The sequence below is a fragment of the Hyla sarda genome, chromosome 13 (genome assembly GCF_029499605.1).
Source record: "Hyla sarda isolate aHylSar1 chromosome 13, aHylSar1.hap1, whole genome shotgun sequence".
NCBI lineage: Eukaryota > Metazoa > Chordata > Amphibia > Anura > Hylidae > Hyla > Hyla sarda.
The window spans coordinates 26,248,616-26,272,142 of record NC_079201.1 but is presented as its reverse complement, the minus strand read 5'-3'; the positions used below and the strand labels follow the sequence as shown (position 1 = coordinate 26,272,142).

The window sequence follows — 23,527 nt, the reverse complement described above, 5'->3', positions numbered from 1 at the left end:
ATTTTAGACCTAATATTACTACTAATTGGCTTACTTTAGGCAAAAAAAAAGGATGCCAAATATTTGGCATATTTTTGCTGTATGATCTCTCATTTTTTATCACACCCTTTTCTCACCAAGCCACTCCCCTGTCAAGGGAGGCTCATCTTACTGTTCTTTTTAATGCATGACTAATGTCTCAATTGCTGTTTGCCACAATTCTGGCACAATAGCCATAGTAAATGTGGACCAGTGTTTCCAAGCCACGCCATACATCTTTAAGGACTAAAGTACAGGGCTGCATAATATGTTGGCACTATATAAGCAACATAAAAGTGTACCTGTCATTAACAAAAACTTTTTTATATATAATGTAGATAATACCATTATGTGTATATGTGTAATATACATCGTATAAAATTTTTTATATTTTTGGGTAAAAAAAATAGCTGTCCCTGCATCTATTGCCTGTGTGTCTCTATGAGAAGTCTAAATATAGGAAGTGAGGGGAGGACAAGCAGGGCTCTGTGCAGGCTCCTGGCTTGTCAATCATCCTGCTGTGTGAGTTGGGGGCGTGTCATAGAGCTTGTCCTGAGTGCACGGAGCCCTGCTTTTCCTCAGTGCACAGAGTTCTGCTTGTCCTCAGTGTACAGAGCCCTGCTTGTCCTCAGTGTACAGAGCCCTGCTTGTCCTCAGTGTACAGAGTCCTGCTTGTCCTCAGTGTACAGAGTCCTGCTTGTCCTCAGTGTGCAGAGCCCTGCTTGTCCTCAGTGTACAGAGCCCTGCTTGTCCTCAATGCAAAGAGCCCTGGTTGTCCTCACTGCACAGAGCCCTGCTTGTTTGGAGTGCAAAGAGCCCTGCTTGTCCATCCACACTTCCTTTATTTGGTCTCCTCACAGAGACACACAGACAATAGCTGTAGGGACAAAAATATACACATTTTTTAATCAATGTATATTACACATATACATATAATTGTATCCTCTACATTATATTAAAAGTTTTTGTTAACGACAGGTACTAAATGCTAGCCCGAAACCCCTCCACCACATAAAGCAACACCAGTATTATGAATGGCACATTATAGTTGGAGGCTGTGTTATTCAACTTGCACCAGGAGTAGCAGCTTTTAAGAATATTCCTTTTTTACCTGTTATAATAGGATACAGCATCCTTTTATGATCAGTAAGGGTCTGACCTCTGATAAAACCTGCTGTTCTTGAGAATTAAATGTCCACAACATTGCGTTTTATTAACTGTTTCCTTGCATTGCAGAGTGTCTATTTCTATACTGGTTGGTCTATACCAATGATTTCCAACCACCCTTTGGCTAAGTTTCTACTTGTTTGTTTGTTTTTTTTTGTTTTTTTTAAAGATTCCCAATTCTGACACATGGCGTTTTTTTCTTATTCCACTTGGCCTTTTTCACTTTGGCTTTTTTTTTTTATCCTTTTGGCATTTTTTCACTCTTTTTTCAGCGTTTTTCCGCTCCTTGGTGGTTTTCCAAAATCGCAGCATGTTGAGCCACTGGCTACTTTTTGTCAAAATCGTGGCGTTTTTCTCCCATAGAAGTCTATGGGAGTGAAAAAACGTCAAGAAAAACGATATGTGGGTTTTAACTTTGGCGTTTTTGCCGGCGGTTTTTATTCTTTTTTGGACTTTAGCGATCAAAAAGAGTGATGGAGATACCTTTTTTAATAAAATTTATGTGGGTGGGGGCGGGCACCTAAAAATGTAGCCGACAATAATAAAAATGTAGTGTGTGTGTGTGTGTGTGGTTTTTCACTTTTTTTCTTTATTTTTTTAGTTAGTACTACTACTCCCAGCATGGAACACACTGTTCCTTGATGGGAGTAGTAGTTACCTGTACTAATTGACAGATCGCCCATTGCGATCCTCCTGTATAATGTATAGATGCGGGCGGCCACTCTTCTATGTTACCCTGCACTGACGTATATATAAACCTATTCATATTTTGCGCAGAGAGCTGTGATTGGCCAGATGGTTCCAGCCAATCACAGCTCTCTGTGGGAAATAGGAATATGTGTGTATATATATATATATATATATATATATATATATATATATACGGCCGTGCAGGGGACCATAGAAGAGCGGCCACTCGCATCTCTACATTATACAGGAGGATCACAGCGGGGGGTCAGGAGTGACATCTGCTGTGATCTTTCCTTAACTGCAAGTACTACTACTCCCAACATGGAGCACACTCTGCTCGATGCTGGGAGCTGTAGTACCTGTATTAATAGACAGATCGAAGCGGGTGTCAGAAGTTACACTCGCTGCAATCTGTCTATTAATGCAGATACTACATCCCCCAATGGAGCAGAGTGTGCTCCATGTTGGGAGTAGTAGTACCTGCAGTTAAGAACAGATCACAGTGGGTATCACTACTGACACCCGCTTTGATCGTCCTGTCTATAGCAGAGATTGAGCAGCTTTCTCCTGCGCTCGCATCTCTGCACTATACTCTGGCCGGCCACTCACTCATTCATATTTCCCACTGAGAGCTGTGATTGGCTGCAACCATCCGGCCAATCCCCACTCTGGGTGGGAAATATGAATGAGTGATGTTCTATTCACATCACTGGCCGGAGTATAGTGCAGAGATGCGAGTGCTGTATAGAGCCGCTCGCATCTCTGCTATATTATGGACGATCGCATGGGGTGTCACGACTGACATCAGGGGGGATATGTCTATTAGTACAGGTACTACTACTCCCATCATGGAACAGTCTGTTCCATGCTGGGAGTGGTACTACTACCTAAAAAATGTAAAAAAAAATACAGAGAGAAAAAAGTGAAACACACACTTTATTAAAAATGTATTAAAATTTAGTCCTAAAAATTTAAAATTTCGTTAAAATAATTTTTTTTATCACTACTGCATCCTTTTTTTTTTTTTTTTGGTACACAACAAATTTTGGTACCAAAAAAAAAAAAAAGCGCCAAAGGTGCCAAAAATGCAATTTCCACACAAATGAAAAAACGCCTGAAAAAACAGCAGATGCAGGAAATTGCACTGCTGTTTTTTCAGGCGTTTTTCCTTGCCTTTTTTTCAAACCAAAAAACGCAAGACAAAAAAACAAGTAGAAACTTAGCCTTTAGCTGACTGGGCATGCAGAGATTTTGATTTTTTAAACTGCATGGAGAGTCACAGGTTTGGGATCACTTGTCTATACATTTTATTTTGTGTATATTTCAAACAATCATCATACTTATGTGTGAACGATCCACATGTATAACTAAAGCATTAGGGCTTTTGCACTGTAGACGGTAATAGATTAACAGCTCACGGCGTGGTTCTACCGCATTAGTGATTTCCAGTTCTTGTGAAAAATTTACCCACAGTAAATCAAATATTCTCCAGCTTTTGCAGAGGATCCTTGCTCATCACTTGCAGAGCTGAAGTCTCACATTGTGAAAGTGGGAAGTTCATTAAATGGGCACTGTCAGATACAAAAAATGTTGGTATGCTGTAAAGCATGTATAACCAATAGGTTTTGCAATTGCTTTCATAAGAACATTTTCAGTATTTCATACTGAAAAAGCCAGTCAAACAACTGCCCCCCCCCCCCCGCCTGCTTGGACACATACTAGTTCTGCTGTGTCCATGCATCATCACCTACGTCATGGACACACTTCCTTGATTGACAGCTGTGAGCGCAGGGCTCACAGCTGGAGGAAAAATCCCCTCACTGTCAGCTTGTGTCCCGCTACTGTCAGTGAGGACAAGCTGGGAGTTGTAGTTTTTCTAATGCTAGGGGAGATGTGAGCAGACAACATACTGAGGGAGGGGGCGGAGACTGCACAGTGAGGCCATGCCCCCTCCCTTTTAGAGGAATTCAGACTAGTGAGCTAAATCAAAAGTGTAATAAAAAAATAAACCAAGGTGCTAGACACATAAAAATTGGATGCACATGGTAAGGATTAGGTACTGAGTGATATATTTTAAAAAAAAAATGTTTTGCTGGATCTGACGGGTCCGCTTTAAATAGGAATTTGTTGAGAAGTAAATCAGAGGACCTGCAAATGAGAGCCAGATCCCGAGGCATTACTGCCCTACCTTCCAAGGCCCCGTTCACACTACGGAATTGCTGTGGAATTTCCGGGCGGAATTCCGCGGGCGCAATTCCGCGGTGTGAACTTTAACATTAGTGTGAACGGGTCTCCGGGAGACCTGTTCACACTGCGAAATTTCAGCGGCGGACATATCCGCCGCTGAAAGTGTTTCGTGCAAAGAAAGAACATGTTCATTCTTTGTGTGGAATCCGCCAGCGGACCATAGCCGTCAATGGTGACGGCTCAGTGCCCCGCGGCCCTAGTGCCGAAGTAACCTCAGCGGCGGCCGCAAGGCGGAATCTCCGCTCGCGGAATTCAGCCGCGAGAATTCCGTTGTGTGAACGGGGCCTATAACTGCATTAAGTAACAGGCAATTCTTCATGATAGGATTTGCTATCAGAAATTTCTCCATGTCTTAAAGGATTCCATTAGAACTTGTCTTATGGTCCATGCAAATGTTGCAATTCCATGTGCCTCTGTATGAAATCATACATAATATGAACCCCTAGTAAAATGTAAATGCTGTACTAAGGATCAGTGCAAAATAGAGCCATATACCATTTTTTACAGCTAAGATCAGCAACTTCAGCACCGCTGCACTAGGGGTGTGAATCGCCAAGAATTTGGCGATTCGATTCGAATCGCGATACCAGTGTGGCGATTCGATATATCCCGATATATCGCGATACCGTCTAGGTGACGATACATCGCGATATATCGCGATATATCGCCCACCTGGGAGCATTCATAGATCCCAATAGACGCCGCTGTCAGCTTTGACAGCGGCGATCTAGTACTCCGGTGCTCACTTTTCTCATGTTATCCCGTCCGGGCTGCAAAATAAAATAAAACGCACTTTCTCTTACCTGCCAACGAGCCCGCGGAGCTCCGGTACAGGTGTTGGGTCCCCGGGCTGTATTCTTCTTACTTCCTGTTAGTCCGGCACGTCACATGGAGCTTCAGCCTATCACCAGCGGAGGCGGGACATCGCTGCGGCTGGTGATAGGCTGAAGCTCCATGTGACGTGCCGGACTAACAGGAAGTAAGAAGAATACAGCCCGGGGACCGAACACCTGTACCGGAGCTCCGCGGGCTCGTTGGCAGGTAAGATACGGGCGTCCGCAGATAAAAATTTCACATCCCTAAAAGAATCGATTCAAAAATATTTTGAATCGATTCTGTATCGGCAAATGAAAAATCGCGATTATCGCGAGAATCGATTTTTTCTTACATCCCTACGCTGCACTGTCTTTCTGTCGGGATGATGAGGTAGTCTAAAAATCCATGATGAGTTTAGATGTAGATACAAATATTTAATGAATATCTAATGAACTCATTAGTTAATTCAAAAGTCCACTAGTTACATCTTGAAAAAATTATTCCATATTCCATATGTTCGGATTTCCAGGAGAAGTCTGGTTGTTCTCCTAAGACTGTCATAATAGACTTATCCAGGAAATTGGAACACTTGGAAAACGGAGCAACTTTTTCAATATAAAATTGACAGCTGAGGATCACTTGCAATTGGTGGGGATATTAAATAAATGAATTTCCAGTCATCTGTTATCCTGCTGATAGACTAGGATATAACACAAAGGATGATGGGGAACATTCTGAAACCCCTGCCTTTGGCAGCAAGAGATTCTTGACCTGTTCCTACTTTGGCCCCGGATGAAGCAGTGAGTGAAATGTCAGGTTCAGCGTGTGGCTAAGTATGTTACTCTCCCACTGGGGATACATTTCTGTCTATTTATGGTAGATTTTTGGTTATTCTTTTACTCTGTTTTAAGCACTTGCATGTATATTTGGGTCTTGATGACCTGTGGGGATCATAACATGACTTCCTATATACATTACTGTGTTATGTGAATTCCTTAGCCACCGTATGTAGTTCTTGTCCACTGTCGACAGTATCTTTATTTTCTATTGCTCTGATTTTAACATTTTGTGCAGTTTTTATGCTTGTTTTTGTACTAATAAAATAATATTTTCATCAGCTAACGTGTGTTTTTGGTGTTTAATTGACTTATCTTGACGTTGGATCTGTTATTGTACAGGGGATTTCCTTATTGTACAGTGGTCCCTCAACATATGATATTAATTGGTTCCAGGAGAACCATCATATGTTGAAACCATCATATGTCGAGTATGTATGTCTATGTAAAAATAGTAATTGGTTCTGGGGCCTCGGAACCATTGTATGTTGAATACATATCTCTATGGGAAACTGCTAATTGGTTCTGGGATGACCATTGTATGTGGAGTGTATGGGGAGTGTTTAACAAACCAGGGTGCCTCCAGCTGTTGCACAACTACAACTCCCAGCATGCATGTACAGCCATTGACTGTCTGGGCATGCTGGGAGTTATAGTTTTGCAACAGCTGGAGGCACACTGATAGGGAAACATTGATGTATGGGGTGTATAATGAGTATATGTATTGTATGTGATGTGTGACATTGCATACAGAACTGTACAGTTCTTTAAATACCTTCAGGGGGGACAGAATGTCCTCCATTACGATCCTGCCGACTACAGCTCTATAGGAAAGGAAGGGGAGCAGCTCATTGGATGCCTGCAGCAAGATGCTGCAAGCTATTGGCTATAGCTGCACTGGGGAGGCGGGGCTTACACGGCACTCACAGTGGAAGCCTGTATGAGTTAGCAGGACAGCATGTGAGTAACAGGAAGCAGAACGGGGCACACGGGGACATTATACAACTATCTGTCAGTTGCTGAAGTTGTCAGCGCTGTCAGATAGCTGTTTGTACGATGGCCCCGACACACAGCAGCATCATATGTCGCGGCTGCCTTCAACATACGATGGGCTCTGAGAGGCCATCATATGTTGAAATGATCATATGTCGGGGCCATCATAAGTCGGGGGATCACTGCATATGACTGTTCTGACTTTGATATTGTGCAGGATAGGCCTACTAAACTATATCACAAAGAAATCCAGAACTGTTGAAAAACGTCATGGGTGGAGAAGCAGATGGATCATGTTGTTCTCTCCACCAACAACAGACATATACTCACCTAAATTACAGCAATGTAGTGTGCTATCAGGTGGAAGGCAGAGCAGAAAAATATGAAAAAAGAAACAATTTGATAACTTAATTATGGACTAGCATTCACACGCTACTAACAAGCAGAGGGTTTCCCGCGGACAGTCCACAACAGTGCCAGATTTTCAAACTGACCGTGGACCCATTCAAATGAATGGTAGCGTAATTCACAGTGGGTTTTCCGCAGCAAGAAACAAGCTGCTAGTTACTAGCGTGTGCACGCACCCTTAAAGTGCTTCCCATTTAGGATAAACCCTACTTGTTAGGTAATTTGGGGTGTTTTTTTTTAGGGACATAAAGCTCAAGTATGTCAATTTTTACATTTCAAAAAAACGCCTGAAATTACTTCTATTTTCCAATTAAATCCACATTTAATTTTATGACCGTAATGTTATGGCCAAAAATTAAGTACAAGGGACTTTTGTCTCAATATTAGCATCATAAATTTGTGTTGGAACAAAGAATGACAATCTGATTACAAAGATTTCCCCTTTTGTGACCCCTCAGTATTCAGCTGTAGTGAAAAGTGGGTAGTAAGTGTTCACTTTCCCTGCACTGCTCCCACAGGGAAAATGACGAATTACATCAATGGTTTGTCTTTGTAATTCAGGACAGGACAGGTCCTTTAGTCCCTCTCTATTATGGCCCAGAAATGAGAAATCTGAACAGAAGACCCTTCTCCAGAATGTACTTATAAGGTATATGAACAGGGGTTTTCCAAACTGGACAACCCCTTTCAGTACTTATAGTTGATACAATGCCCGTTCACATGGTTCTTTGAGATATTTGAACACCATTTCTTAAGAAGTTTATTTTGTTTTATGGAATACAAAAAATGAATTGCAGATAAAAACATTGGATAAAGGTGTTAATTTAGCCAAAAAAATTATCTTCAAATTCCAGGCTATACTACTGACCAAACAGATATTGTCGTCAGAAGGAAATATTGCCATATATCAAGAATAGAAATGACAAGAATGGTGCCAGTCTGCATATCACAGAATAGGTTAGGCAGATATGGAAAACAAACAAGTCACACCCATCCAGTACGGTACTTCTGAAAGAATTCCCCTCGATTCCGACAAGGAAAAGAAATAAAGAAATCTGTACCACATCCCGCACAGACATGCAGGTCATCAGATAATAACATGAGAAATAAAGTGATCAATTGCAGAAAATCCAAAGTAAATGTTCAGATCAGGTCAGGGATCTACTCTATCTTTTTATTCTGGGTTGTTAGCACAGCACAGACGGGGGTTCTTTACTGTAAGAGCAGTGAGACTGTGGAACTCTCTCCTGGAGGAGGTGGTCATGGTGAACTCTGTAAAAGAGTTCAAAAGGGGTCTGGATGCATTTTTGGAGAATAATAACATTACAGGTTATGTATACTAGATTTATAGGGACAGAACATTGATCCAGGGATTTATTCTGACTGCCATATTTGGAGTCGGGAAGAAATTTTTACCTCTAGTATGAGTTATTTTTTTACCTTCCTCTGGATCAACTCAGTTGGGACTCATTAGGGTTATAGGTTGAACTTGATGCACTCTGGTCTATTTTCAACCTTATGAACTATGTTAGGCTGGGTTCACACTACGATTTGAACTACGGTTCCCGTATACGGCTGGGAGGAGGGGTGGGCGGGGCTTAATCGTGGCGCCCGCACTCAGCCGCATTCGGGAACCGTAGTTGATGTATGTCTATGAGCCGACAGGAGTGAACCGCAGCCTCCGGTCGGGTGCTTTTTCGGCCGTATGCGGTTTCCCGACCGCAGGCAAAAACGTGGTCGACCGCGTTTATGCCTGCGGTCGGGAAACAGCATACGGCCGAAAAAGCAGCCGACCGGAGACTGCGGTTCACTCCGGTCGGCTCACACACATACATTAACTACGGTTCCCGAATACGGCTTAGTGCGGGCACCGCGATTAAGCCCCGCCCACCCCTCCTCCCAGCCGTATACGGGAACCGTAGTTCAAATCGTAGTGTGAACCCAGCCTTACTATGTTATTGTTGCTTAGAGTTTCTGTAGGTCACATGTTCACACTAAGTTAAGGTTCCTGCAACATGGTTTTCCAATGAGGGTTCGGAATCTCATACTGTATCCTCACTGTAATAAAATCATTAGTTACTTTTTTCCATTTTTGTGTTTTAAATATAACATACAGATAATGTGTGGTACCGTAAAAAGTCCTGTGCAACTTTTATATAAACTATAGAATTAAAGGACTTATGTAGCCAAGCATCGTTCAAAAACTAAAATCCCAGGATCGAGTCTGTTTTAAATCACCACCACACTGATCCGCTGATCTAGCATTGTATTTTGTTTAGTCATTCCTGGTTTCTGCAGGGAAGAGCTATGGTGATTCAAACTACATGTCCCATGAGTAACTGCAAGGCCAGCCAGTAAGGTCTGTATAACTCATGCCTATAAATATTCAAATACCATCCCACTTTTTACTGTCACAGCGGCAATAAAGCTCAGCCTATCAGGGCTGAGCGATCAATTAAGTCATACATATACAATATGCGGGACAGGTCGACTTGGGGCAGGGAGGGTGACAAAACTCCTGTTGCATCTTGGAAAAATTATGACGCATTAGGCCCAAAATGGCTGCCTAATACATTGTAATGGGCGTCAACAGTGTCACTAACTACAAGACTTACTGAGCTTTGTTGGAGGCAGCTGGACGGCAAACAGATGTATGGGTTCAGACATTACAACATAAGTACATTTCACATTAGTATGGGGGGACATTTTGGATTGTTTGCTTTGGTAAGCGAGTTCTGTAGGCATTTTTTTTTTTGCTTTGGGTTTGCTTACGTGTGACATATTTATTATACTATCACAGGGTGTTGATAAATCTGACTCACATAAGCAAAAAACAATAAAATCCCTTTTTATTGGTTTTACCATTTTCTTAGCACACAATTCAAAAAATGTATGTGTGTTTATTAAATTTTTTACCATTTTTTTCCCCCTAAATGTACTAACCCATTTATTGTTTGTTTGCTTTTTATTTTTTTTCAGATCAGTCTATCCTGTGGGCTACTTTAGATTTGGTGGACTATGATGACCAGCGTTTTTTTGTTTAATATTAATAACATTTTGTAACAAGGGCTTGTGGGGGAGGTTTTTTTTTGCAATAAAAGTTTTTTAAATGTTTCTTAAAGACGGAATCCATTACTAAACCGGGGCTTAGCGTTAGCCCCAAAAACAGCTAGCTCTAACCCTCAATTATTACCCCGGTACCCACTGCCACAGGGGTGTGAGGAAAAGCCGGTACCAACAGGCCTGGAGCATCAAAAATGGTGCTCCTGGGCCTTGGCGGTAACAGGCTGGCGTCATTTAGGCTGGGGAGGGCCAGTAACAATGGTCCTCGCCCACCCTGGTAACGTCAGGCTGTTGCTGTTTGGTTGGTATCTGGCTGAGAATAAAAATACAGAGAATCCTATTCGTTTTTCTTTTATTATTTAATTATTTATGGGGGGAAAAAAGCATAGGGTTCCCCATATTTTTATTCTCAGCCAGATACCAACCAAGCAGCAACAGCCTGACGTTACCAGGGTGGGCGAGGACATTGTTACTGGCCCTCCCCAGCCTAAATAACGCCAGCATGTTACCACCTAGGCCCAGGAGTGCCATATTTGATGCTCCGGGCATGTTGGTAGCGGTTCATGTTGGCACACTTGTGATGGTGGGTACCAGCGTAATAAATCGGAGGTTAGCACTAGCTGCTTTTGGTGCTAATGCTAAGCCCCGGCTTAATAATGGATTCGGTCTATAAGACAGCTTCCACTAATGAGCTTGTAAAGTAAATAAAAATAAATAAAAAAATAAAAAACACATTTAAAAAACTTATTCCAAAAAACACTCCCTCATAAGCCCTTGTTAACCATTTTATTAACATTAAACAAAAATAAAAAAAAACACTGGTCATCGTCATAATCCACAGTATACACAGATCTGAAATGAGAAGTTAAAAATTAAAAAACAAGGAAAATAGGTTAGTACATTTATTGTTTATTGTAACCCAACCGCACATTTCCGCCCGCACCTCTACAACTCCCAGAATACCTTTACAGTAAGGAAATAATGGGAGTTGTGGTCATGGTGCAGGGCTGGGGGGAGATGTGCAAGCCGGTGACAAGCTTGTCACCTGCCCCCACTGCATAACATGTCCTTACAGTAAGGACATGCTGGGAGTTGTAGTTATGCGGCACGGGTGGGTGATAAGCTCAACTACAATTTACAGCATGTCCTTACAGTATGGACATGCTGGGAGTTGTAGTAGTGTTGCATGGGCGGGAGATGTGCCTCCTGTACATCTCCTACCTGTTCGTCCCACCATGCCTGTGAAAATGAAAGTTAAAAAAAGTTGCACAAAAAGTTTCACCTGCTCTGGATACTCGTATTTTGTGGTAATTAGCATTTTGTACTCTATGCATTTCTGTTATTGTTCTTTCGTTGTTTGAATGAAAATTTTAAATCTTAATAAAAATGACAGTTTAAAAAATAAAAAAGTCTCACTTGCAACTTTTTGCACAGCTTCGCTCCCCGACCACATCTACCACCCACCTGCTAGCTATTGCAGGACTACAACTCCCAGCATGCCCTTACAGTGAGGACATGCTGGGAGTTGTAGTCTCAACACCTTGCCGGCAGGTGGTAGATGTGAATGGGTGCCGGGGAGCAGAGCTGTGCAAAAAGTCGCACAAAAAGTATTTTTGATAATGCTGTGATAGGCAAGTTTGTAAGTCAGGTCTGAACTTGCTTACACTTTTTGAAGGGTGTTTGCTACTTTTATTTGCTTACGTGCGACTTTTGCAATGATAAATACAGGACCACAGCAAAGTAAAAACTGAAAATTGCTTAGATAGGGCAGATTGGTATTTTTTGATTACCCACAAAAGTCACACAAAAAATTGCTTAGGCGCACGTGCGACTTTTTGTGCAACTTTTGAAATCAAAAAAGCTGCTTAAATCCCTTGATAAATCTCCCTCTATATCTTTTGCTTTTGTTTTATTTGAACAGATATTGCTCTGCAATGCAGTACCTCTTTAACCCCTTAAGGACGCAGGACGTAAATGTACGTCCTGGTGAGGTGGTACTTAACGCACCAGGACGTACATTTACGTCCTAAGCATAACCGCGGGCATCGGAGCGATGCCCGTGTCATGCGCGGCTGATCCCGGCTGCTGATCGCAGCCAGGGACCCGCCGGCAATGGCCGACGCCCGCGATCTCGCGGGCGTCCGCCATTAACCCCTTAGGTGCCGGGATCAATACAGATCCCGGCATCTGCGGCAGTTCGCCATTTAAATGAACGATCGGATCGCCCACAGCGCTGCTGCGGGGATCCGATCATTCATAACGCCGCACGGAGGTCCCCTCTACTTCCTCCGTGCGGCTCCCGGCGTCTCCTGCTCTGGTCTGTGATCGAGCAGACCAGAGCAGGAGATGACCGATAATACTGATCTGTTCTATGTCCTATACATAGAACAGATCAGTATTAGCAATCATGGTATTGCTATGAATAGTCCCCTATGGGGACTATTCAAGTGTAAAAAAAAAAAAGTAAAAAAATGTAAAAGTAAAAGTAAAAAAAAAAGTGAAAAATCCCCTCCCCCAATAAAAAAGTAAAACGTCCGTTTTTTCCTATTTTACCCCCAAAAAGCGTAAAAAACATTTTTTATAGACATATTTGGTATCGCCTCGTGCGTAAATGTTCGAACTATTAAAATAAAATGTTAATGATCCCGTACGGTGAACGGCGTGAACGAAAAAAAAATAAAAAAGTCCAAAATTCCTACTTTTTTAATACATTTTATAAAAAAAAAAAATTATAAAATTTTATTAAAAGTTTTTTATATGCAAATGTGGTATCAAAAAAAAGTACAGATCATGGCGCAAAAAATGAGCCCCCATACCGCCACTTATACGGAAAAATAAAAAAGTTAGAGGTCATCAAAATAAAGGGATTATAAACGTACTAATTTGGTTAAAAAGTTTGTGATTTTTTTTAAGCGCAACAATAATATAAAAGTATATAATAATGGGTATCATTTTAATCGTATTGACCCTCAGAATAAAGAACACATGTCATTTTTACCATAAATTGTACGGCGTGAAAACAAAACCTTCCAAAATTAGCAAAATTGCGTTTTTCGTTTTAATTTCCCCACAAAAATAGTGTTTTTTGGTTGCGCCATACATTTTATGATATAATGAGTGATGTCATTACAAAGGACAACTGGTCGCGCAAAAAACAAGCCCTCATACTAGTCTGTGGATGAAAATATAAAAGAGTTATGATTTTTAGAAGGCGAGGAGGAAAAAATGAAAACGTAAAAATTTAATTGTCTGAGTCCTTAAAGGGGTAGTCCAGTGGTGAAAAACTTATCCCCTATCCTAAGGATAGGGGATAAGTTTGAGATCGCGGGGGGTCCGACCGCTGGGGCCCCCTGCGATCTCTCTGTACGGGGCCCCGGCTCTCCGCCGAGATAGCGGGTGTCGACCCCCGCACGAAGCGGCGGCCGACACGCCCCCTCAATACATCTCTATGGCAGAGCCGGAGATTGCCGAAGGCAGCGCTTCGGCTCTGCCATAGAGTTGTATTGAGGGGGCGTGTCGGCTGCCGCCTCGTGCGGAGGTCGACACGCCCCCTTCCCGCCGGCTGTCGGGGCTCCATACAGGAGATCTCGGGGGGCCCCAACGGTCGGACCCCCCGCGATCTGCAACTTATCCCCTATCCTTAGGATAGGGGATAAGTTGCTCACCACTGAATCACCACTGGACTACTCCTTTAAGGCCAAAATGGGCTGAGTCCTTAAGGGGTTAAATATTGTACTTAATTGTTTTGCTAGAGTAAAAGAACAGTCAGAATAATGGGTAATATGTGAGGCTGTTGTTGTACCACATCTCTCTCTGGAGAACCCAACACATCCATCAATTCCACAGTCGTGTCTCAGCATCATATATCACTTGGATCAAAGCAGTGGGACCTCCCTGCAATAAGTTTCTTGTTGGAGGGCCATTTTTAGCAAAAAAGATTGTCCATAGAGGACCCCTTTAATATTCAGTGACTTATGAACATTTTGAAGGAGATTTGTCAAGCTTCGTAGTAGAATTTTTTTTTGCGTAAAAAAGTATACATGCTGCGAATTTTTGATTTTCGCTTATTCCAAAGCACATTTCTGAATTCTGCTCACGTAGTAATTATTATTATTTTTTTTTACTTTGCAGTGGTCATATATTTATCAAATGCGATAGTCGCTATTTATAAAGAAAAAAGTTGCATCTCCATTTAAAAGTCGCACATGTATTCCAGGTCCAACTTGGCTTACAGATTGGCTGCAGAAAAGGAAATGAACACCCACTTTAACAATTGTTCTTGTTCTGCATCATGAAACAAAGCTACTACATTAATGTTAATTATATAAAAAATGTATTATATAACTAATAACTATTAATTTTAAGGTTGAAAATACACACTGCACACCTTGTTCATTTTAGGACACGTACATGCTGGCGCACCCACTACATTTTAAAATTAATGTTGTGTTAAAATAGAATAAGGCACAAAATAATTGTGTAAGAATTTTTACAGACTACGTAAATAACCCATATGTGGCACTAAAATTTTTCCTTAAAAAAAAGAAACATCCATAGTAATACAGCTTCATGCACATTTTGAATCTGTAGAGAAAAGAAAAGAAAGGACCGACGGACGGCACCTCGTGTATTTACCCTCAATAGATCGGGTGGTGGGTCAACCCCATGGGGCTTATAGATGGCCGCTCACCTTGAGATCTATGCAAAAAAGCATATCACCCACGATATAATCTGGGTACTGTAGTGCGAGTCGCTGCTAAGCCGATGGGTTGCAGGAGGAAACAAGTCGTCCTGGGAGTCAGTATTAGAAGTAGAGCAGGAAAAAACCCTCAGGTATGGCGCTGCAGACTCTTGTAGACAGATGAGGCGGATGCCAAAGGTAATAGGAAAGTCCTCAGTAGGACATTTTATAAAAAAAAAAACAATAAAATGGACAAGATTACGCGTTTCGGGAGGATCCCTCCCTTCCTCAGATCAGGAGGAATGCACATTTTGGGATGGGTAACGCACCAAGCCATTTTTTTTTTCTGTGGCTTCACCATTGTTTATGTGCCTGTTGGTGCTGTACTGTCTTCCTTCCTAACGTAAACTCCAACCTCAGCGCAGTGACAAAAGACTCCGCCCACCAACGTCACAAAAAAGCCTCCAGAGTACGGATATTAAAGGGGTATTCCAGGCAAAAACATTTTATCCCCTATCCAAAGGATAGGGGATAAGATGTCTAAATCTCAGGGGGCCCGCTGCTGAGATTCAGCACCCAAATAGAATGCGGGTGCTGCAGGGAGATCACGGGGGGTCTCAGCAGCGGGCCCCCCGCGATCAGACATCTTATCCCCTATCCTTTGGATAGGGGATAAAATGTTTTTGCCCGGAATACCCCTTGAATGGTGCAGCAGAGTATGCTTTTAAATATTTTAGGAGGGTGGATGGGTTGTTGTGGGATAGTTGGAGTGCAGCTATTTAGTGCCAGGCAGGCCAGTCAGGGTGTCAACCGATGCGGTATGCTCCCTCCGCGTCACTCTCTAGCAACGCTACTGGTAATAAAGGGTAGATAAAGAACGTCGGCCATTAACATAAGGGAAAACTTTTCTGCTTTAAAAAATGCTTTTGTAAGCAAGTTTCCCGGGTTTTGCTTACGTGTGATTTATTTATCAAGGTCGTGTGATAAATAGGTCGCATGTAAGCAAAAGTAAGTTAAAAAAAAATTGTCACATAAAAGCCATATGTTTGAAAAGAATGATAAATCTCCTTCTTTGAGTCTACGGTGCCTGCCTTCAGGGTGAAGAAGGATCATATGGCTTGAATCCCAAGTTTATGTTTAAAAAAAACTTTTCCTAAGTAAAACAGTCATGACACATACGAGCAGGCAACTGCTATACACCACATATAGAGATCAGTGGATGACCCTGTGACCTGCGGCCATTTCCCTAGAAACGCCACCCCACTGATATTTTTAATAAATCACTGTAAACCTCTTGCTACCTTATGCTTTCCCTCTCTACATTCCTGAACACGGTGTTCTTGTGCTTTTCCACGTGTTGTCCATCCTCATAGTAACAATGAACTGTGATTCTGTCTGGACAGTTTAGATGTTGAACTTTGTAGTTGACTGGAGTAGACTGTCTATGGTCACTTGTTCTGCTATTTTACTACGGGTTGTGCCATGCAGGATGACTTTGACAGCTTTTTGGGTACAAAAATCTTAGTTCCCAGGGAGGTCAGAGATCATAATGGATGACTGAACTTCAATTATGCATCCAAAGACAAAAAGACAAAAGAAGAACTCTAAATGTCTGCATGTCCTATGAACCTGAGTCCTATATATATGTTCAGATTTGTAATGTAACATTACTCTGCATTGCACGGTGTTTCCTACTGTGGCATACTTATGAGACGCCATAAGAGTGTAGATACTGCCAATGATTCCAGAGTTTTTCAATGATGCAAGTTTCTATAGGTGCCATAATACAGGCAGAGTACATATAATACCATGTTTTAAGGGGTAAGAGGTCTTTCCATTCCAAATCCTGGTCCTCATCCCTTTCTGAAGAACCCCGCATGTCCAGACATTATTTAGATAGCATATTGATTTCTATGAAAATTTTGAATATTTAAATTTCCCTTTGATGGTGCTACAATGGAACACCATACTAAATAAATGCTTTTTTTTTTTTTGCTTTATTTTATTATATTATTAAACAATAAAACTTATTTTCTGGTGATGTAACTAGGAGAACTTTTCTTTTCTTTTTTTTTTCTTGTAGGCGACTAATTTTTCTTGATGAGCATTTTGGGGTACACATTTTTTTTTTCTTTTGTATTTCTTTGAGGGGTGAGATACATACTGTTAAATTGCATTTTTTTTCTTTGCGCTATTTCATATTTCCCAACTTTTGCTGAGAGGGACAAGCCACGTCCCTAACCACACTCACATTCAGGCCCCTAACCAGGCCCTCAGTCACGCCCTAACCATGCCTGCAGCTGCAGAATGGGAATACCTCTTTAACAGAAATAATGTTGTCAGTCTGTCACTTAAGTTTAGGAGGACCTTGTATACTGACAGACTGACAACTCCCATTATTAACACTACAGACCATATAAGTGATAACATACAGTTACATCTGATGACGTCTTCTCTGATCGGAGTCATTCACTTTCCTTTTTCCTTCCCCATCTCAGACTGCCATAATGATTTTTTTTCCAGTTACGACTCATCTCTGGAGAACAAGATGGGGGAAAAAAATTTTAAGCTCCACACTTTTCCGATAACTGTAATGCCCCAAACTGTAATAATGCCCACCCTAGTAGAATGGGTAGCAACAGAAGTTCCCCACATCAGGTAGGCAGCAGAAGAACCCCCCACATTAGGTAGGCAGATGTCGCCCACATAAGGTAGGCAGCAGAAGACCCCCAACATTAGGAAGGCAGCTGAGAACCCCCACATAAGGTAGGTAGCAGATGTCCCCCACATTAGGTAGGCAGCACATGTCCCCCACGTTGGGTTGGCAGCAATGTCCCCCATATTAGGTAGGCAGCATAAGCCACCCACATTAGTTAGGTGCAGCAGATTCCCCATAGTAAGCAGGAAATGTCCCCAAAATTAAGTAGGTAGCAGATGTCCCCCACATTAGGTAGGCATGAGAAGTCCCCCACATTAGGTAGGCAGCAGAAGTCTCCCACATTAGTTAGGTGCAGCAGATTCCCCCATAGTAAGCAGGAGTTGTCCCCAACATTAAGTAGGTAGCAGATGTCCCCCACATTAGGTAGGCAGCAGATGTCCCCCACATTAGGTAGACAGCAGATGTCCCCACATTAGGTAGACACCAGATGTCCCCTACATTAAGCTGGCAGCAGATGTCCTCCACATTAGGTTGGTAGCAGATGTCCCCCCTATAGTAGGTGACAGGCAGCAGTACCCCCATAACAGGCAGCAGATTCCCCCATAGTAGACAGCAGTTCCCCCCATAGTAGGCTGCATTTCCCCTATAGTAGGAGCTAGTAGCCCCGTAGTAGGCGACAATTCCCCATAGTAGGCAGCAGTACCCCAATAGTAGGCAGCAGTACCCCCATTTTAGGCAGAAGTGTCCCCCACAGTAGGCAGCAGCAGTGCCCCCTATAGTAGGCAGCAGCAGTTTTGTTTCCCCCATAGTTGGCAGCAGCAGCATCCCCTCCCCTCCCACATACTTACCTCCTGCGTCTCTTCTGTCTTCTTCCCCGTCAGCTCCTGCAGCTCCCTCAGTACGTCCTCTTTCCTCTTCCTCTTTCCTCCAGTGCAAGAGTGTAGTCATGTAGTCATCAGATGCCGGAGCGCAGAAGAAGAGTTTGGCCTCTTGTGTCTGCTGACTTACTGTTGCCACGGGAACAAGAGTGATTTACAGGATGAGGAGCCAATGGCTCTTCACCCTGTCAAACTTTCCACAGAGTGCCACATTTAACTGTAGATGCCTCATAAGAGGCATTTATAGTTAAATGTGGGACATGTGGGGGCTGTTCTGGGACAGTGGGACATCACCCCATCCGAGAGGTATGGGAGGTATGCTATCTGCAATGCTAGAAATAACAAGTTCACTCTAATGTAAGATTCATAATTATGGTACCCCCCAGCTGTTATATACTTATATCCCCCCCTCCCCCCCCCCCACCCCCCCCCCCCGCTGTTCATTTTATTTCTGTTTAAAACATCCTCCTCGTGTCCAGCATTGTAGTTTTGTGACAGCTGGGGTCACCCTGGTTGGGAAACACTGCCATACATATTCATGTGTTCTCTATGTAGAGGGGAGGAATAATACACAGCCAGAAAGCACTGGTGGTGACTTATCCTTCTCAGAATAATGAAAATCCAACATACCCGACCATCTCTTCACCGTGGGAGTCAGGAGCAGTGGCAATGCAACTTAGATAGTCAGCAACAGCGGTAGATTTGGCTGACTTCAGGCTGAAGTGGATGGGCACCTTAAAGTGTACTTGTTATTTGCGAAAACTTTTTATATAATGTAAACACTACCATTATATGTATATTTGTAATAAACATTGGATAACATTTTTGTATATTTTTGGGTAAAAAAATGCTGTCCCTGCAGCTAAAGCCTGTGTGTCTCTGTGAGGGGACCAAATACAGGAACTGTGGGCAGAACAAGCAGGCTCCTGGCTCGTCAATCATCCTGCTGTGTGAGTCGGGGGCATGTCACAGAGCCTCAGTGCACAGAGCCCTGCTTGTCCTCAGTGCACAGAGCCCTGCTTGTCCTCAATGTACAGAGCACTGCTTGTATGTTCGCGCTTCCTGTGTTTGGTCTCTGCAGAGAGACACAGCTTCAGTGACAGGATTTTTTTACCCAATAATATACACATTTTTTAACCAATGTAAATTACAAATAAACATATAATGTTATTATATACCTTATTTAAAAAGTCTAGAGTTAACGTTACTTCGCCTGACCAGTCTCTTGTCTCGTATTTTGGTACAAAAATTTCCTCGGATCTTTCCGCCTATTCCTTTGTAATTTTACTCCTCTTCTTATGCAGTTCGCTTTTGACTTGACTAACTGGCACCGGAAGAATTTCTCCTGGTTTGGTAGAATTAACATATTAAAAATATTACTTGGTACAGACTAAACCAATATGCATCCCCTTTTCATTCTGGCACACCATACAGCGTCAGTTTAGTGCATCTGTGTGGGCTTTGGGTCGTCCACGCATTTACCGTAAAACTCTTTATCGCCCCAAGGAGGTTGGGGGCTTGGGCCTGCTGGATTGTCATTTATATTATCTTGCATGCCTGCTGGAATTATTGCACAATTCTACCACTAAACTCTGGGTGCGTATTGAGCATGATATCTTGCCTCTCTAGCTGTGCTCCCCCGGACTTGGCCCCTGCCCTCCTTATCCTTACCTTTGTACGCTTCGGCTCAAACGTTCTCTGCCCTTTGTTATTCTACGGCGATTGGGTCCATGGCGGATCCTGCGGGCCCCCTACTCCCTGTTACTGATCACCCTGACTTTCCTCAGGGTCTCTCCGCTCGTTGCTTTTTTTTTTTTTTTTTTTGCAGGGGTTTGAACAGAATCCACTCTCTTTTACCTATGTGCTCTCTCCTACTGGTCAACTTCCTTGCTCTTCTATTCACCCCGATACGGTTTCCCAAACCAGTGGACCTTTTGAATACACTCAAGTTGCAGCACTTCTATGTCTCTGTTAAGCGAACAGCTCATTTGCACCGTGACCTGACTTCTTTTGAGTATCTTTGCCTTACACCCCCCCAATTCCCACACCATTGGTTTCCTCTGGAAATTGTTGCTGTCCTGTTATACCTCTTCCTTGCCCTCATTCTGTAATGCCTGGGAGATCGAACTTAACAGTTCACCCTGAAGCAGTGGCAGAGGTGTTTCCATCTCTCACATAAGTCTGTTATAGCCAGTAGAACGCTAGAAACTAATTATAAGATCCTCTCCCATTGGTGCCGCACACCGGTGCGGCTCCATCGCTGGTACCCGTCAGTTCCAAATTTCTGCTGGCGATGTGGACTATCCACAGGTACCATGTCTCACGTATGCCCGGACAGTCACTGGTTTTGCTGTCACCGACTCTATCTGGAGGCGGCCCTTTTATTCATGTAAGACATCTCCTCCACCTCTTATTGGAAAGCTTTGTTGCATTATCTTCTGCAGGTGGCTAAATCAGTAATCCCTTGTAAAGGGAGATAGACTGAACCTCCTAACATTGGAGAGTGGCTTGCGGAAGTGGCTTACTTCTAATGCATGGAGGAACTGATCGCTTTGACCCCTGCAGAAATGAGTGCTATACCAAGACAAGGTACAACTGGATTGCTTTCTTCCCGAGTACCGTGCTCTGCTGGACCCTTGGAACCCTACTGCCCTTTGACGTGCTTCCTCCCCCTCCCCTTTATCCCTACTCTCTCATTCATCCATCCCCCCCTTTCTTGTTCTCCCCTCCCCCCTAGTCGTTTCTGTCTGTTCGTTTTTTGCATTCTATTTAGTATTTTGAGTTCCATACGTTCTGTCTAGGACCCCGATTTTTACTCTCATTGTCCCGCCCTTTGGCTCTCTGATGCTGTTTATACGCTCTGGGGACCTATTGTTATTATCATATTATCATATTATTTGCTTCAATTTGAGTAATTGTTCTGATGATTGTGTATTGCATTTTTGTTATCCCTTCTTGCCAGGTGTCATTTGTGGTATACTCTACCATTTCTTGTATGTAATCACTTATCTTTTCCCTTGTTTAAAATTAATACAACATTTAATGAGAAAATAAAACGTTTCTACAAATGACAGGAACACTGTAAAAGCAGAGGCTGCCATAACAAGCATGTATAAACTGGGGGAGCCAAAACATGTATCTAAAAGAAGTGGGTGCCAGTTTTTCAGAAAAAAGCAATACTCTAATCTATACTAATAATAACATTAGGTGATCAGGATAAGAATACTGTATTAAACTTATATTTATTTCTTTCCATTTCAGCCGTCATTCTTTCCTCATCTCCCTCTGCATGGATGCCATGTAATGGAAGGTCATTAAGCCACTTCGTATGGAGCCGTTCTGACAGATGTAAGTGCCACTTATGAAATGGATACCTTTGAAACCTTGTCCTAAATAAAAAGTGTTTGTTAAAATTGACATTTGCTAGAAGAGTTGGGAAAAAAACAAGTTTCCCTATTGTAAGTAGATTTTGTGAAAAGACATCACTGGAAAAATGCAGCCTGTTCTGCTCCTTGGATCATTCCGTGCTAGGATGTTGTTTTCATTTACAGAGTTTTTGCCCTCTTTCATCTTGCGGCCAAATGTTCTTCTCATTCAGGTCTCCTAGCATCACACAGAGCTGCACAGAATAACCAAAACAAAAGCCAAAACAACATGGCAAGTCAACTGCTATCTAGTTGGGCATGGCCAATAAATAGTTAATGGCGTAAAGCCAACCTCTGTCTTTGGACACCCTGTAAAGGATATTAGGGAACTGCATAAATACTAATTTTCTAATGCTATATTGTAATGTCATATACTACATTTAGGAAGAACCTGGAGATCTGTGGGGATCACCTTGGTGGTAAAAAAGGGGGTCTGTAAGATCGATCTTTGCAGTGTGTTAAGCTTCATCAGTTTACTTTCTATGACAAATGCTGGTGAAAACCCCACTGACATTGATGCTTTAGGACTCTATTTATTGGAACACTCCTGCAGCTGTAAAGAGCCAGTCTGATAACAGGCTTGCTGAATAGGAATTCACTGCACCACCCTTTAGTGCCTTAGAGCCACCATTTTACTCCTTCTATGATAACAGATATTAGGCAACATCCTAAGATAGTTCAGGGGCTTAAAAGTAAAGCATCGGTATACAAAGAACTATGATGCTAGCTAGGGATGCTAGCAGTTGAGGAGGAATATGTATTGTCGAAGAAGAATAGGATTCATTACAGTTTGGGTCCTGTTGGGTAATGCAGAATGACAATGTCTTTTCAATCATGAGATGAAGATTCATCACATATTATGCGTAGAAGAACCAAGTTTAATAAAGAAGAGCCCTGACAATGTCCAGTAAAGGCAAGCTGTTTACCTGGAAATGGATCTGGTACTACTCAAAGCACCAAATAGCAAACAAACCTTAACCTGGCCAAGACTTAGCTTGGCGTGATTGAAAGGCCTCTCTCTCTCTCTCTCTCTCTCTCTCTGTATACAGATATGAAGAGTACTGTCAATAAAGCAGAACGGGGCAAAGTCAGAGGGGTATCTCTCTACCAAACACTTTTCCCCATGTCCGGCTCTTTGTAAAATGATTTTTTTTTTTTTTTAAAGTTCACTAGAATTATGGAATTAGTTGGTAGTTCATTCTGACCATAATTAAGACAGCTTGACTTTGCAGACAGGTTCCCCTAAAGGGTTGCCTGGCTTGGATAAAACATTTTAACTACTTTATTTTGAGTCCCCCTATCAAGGACCTCATTTAGTATCTGAATGGGGTGCAGTTACACAAAGCACCTCTCACTTTGGAGGACCTGGCATTATACAGATAATTATAAGTAAATTTCAGTGGATACTGGTGTAATGTGTCATTTCCCCCGTGGCAGCCCTGCAGAGGAATCAAACACTTGCTGATAGGTTTTCCTAATAAATGGTGGAGGTCTCAGCTGGATTTATTGTCCAGGAACCCTGCTAACAAAAAAATTATTGTGGACAACCCCTTTAAAATGCTCTAGATGGCCTTGCAGTCTAGGTTACGTTCCTGGTCACTCCAGGGTGTAGATAGCTTCCTGGGTAAATAAAAAGTATTATTTAT

General features: G+C 42.4%; 1 protein-coding gene across 32 annotated transcripts in view; it reads right to left on the bottom strand.

Annotated features, from left to right (window-relative positions):
- The window catches only part of LOC130297737 (general transcription factor II-I repeat domain-containing protein 2-like), a 1,987,867-nt gene that overhangs the window by 215,021 nt on the left and 1,749,319 nt on the right, over nucleotides 1–23,527 (bottom strand). The window contains exon 19 of one of the 32 annotated variants that reach the window (XM_056550568.1): nucleotides 21,715–21,845. The exons of the other annotated variants lie outside the window; for them this stretch is intronic. The gene's annotated coding sequence lies outside the window, so the exon portion shown is untranslated. Of the gene's footprint in view, nucleotides 1–21,714; nucleotides 21,846–23,527 lie in introns of those variants that run through there. 32 annotated transcript variants of the gene reach the window in all.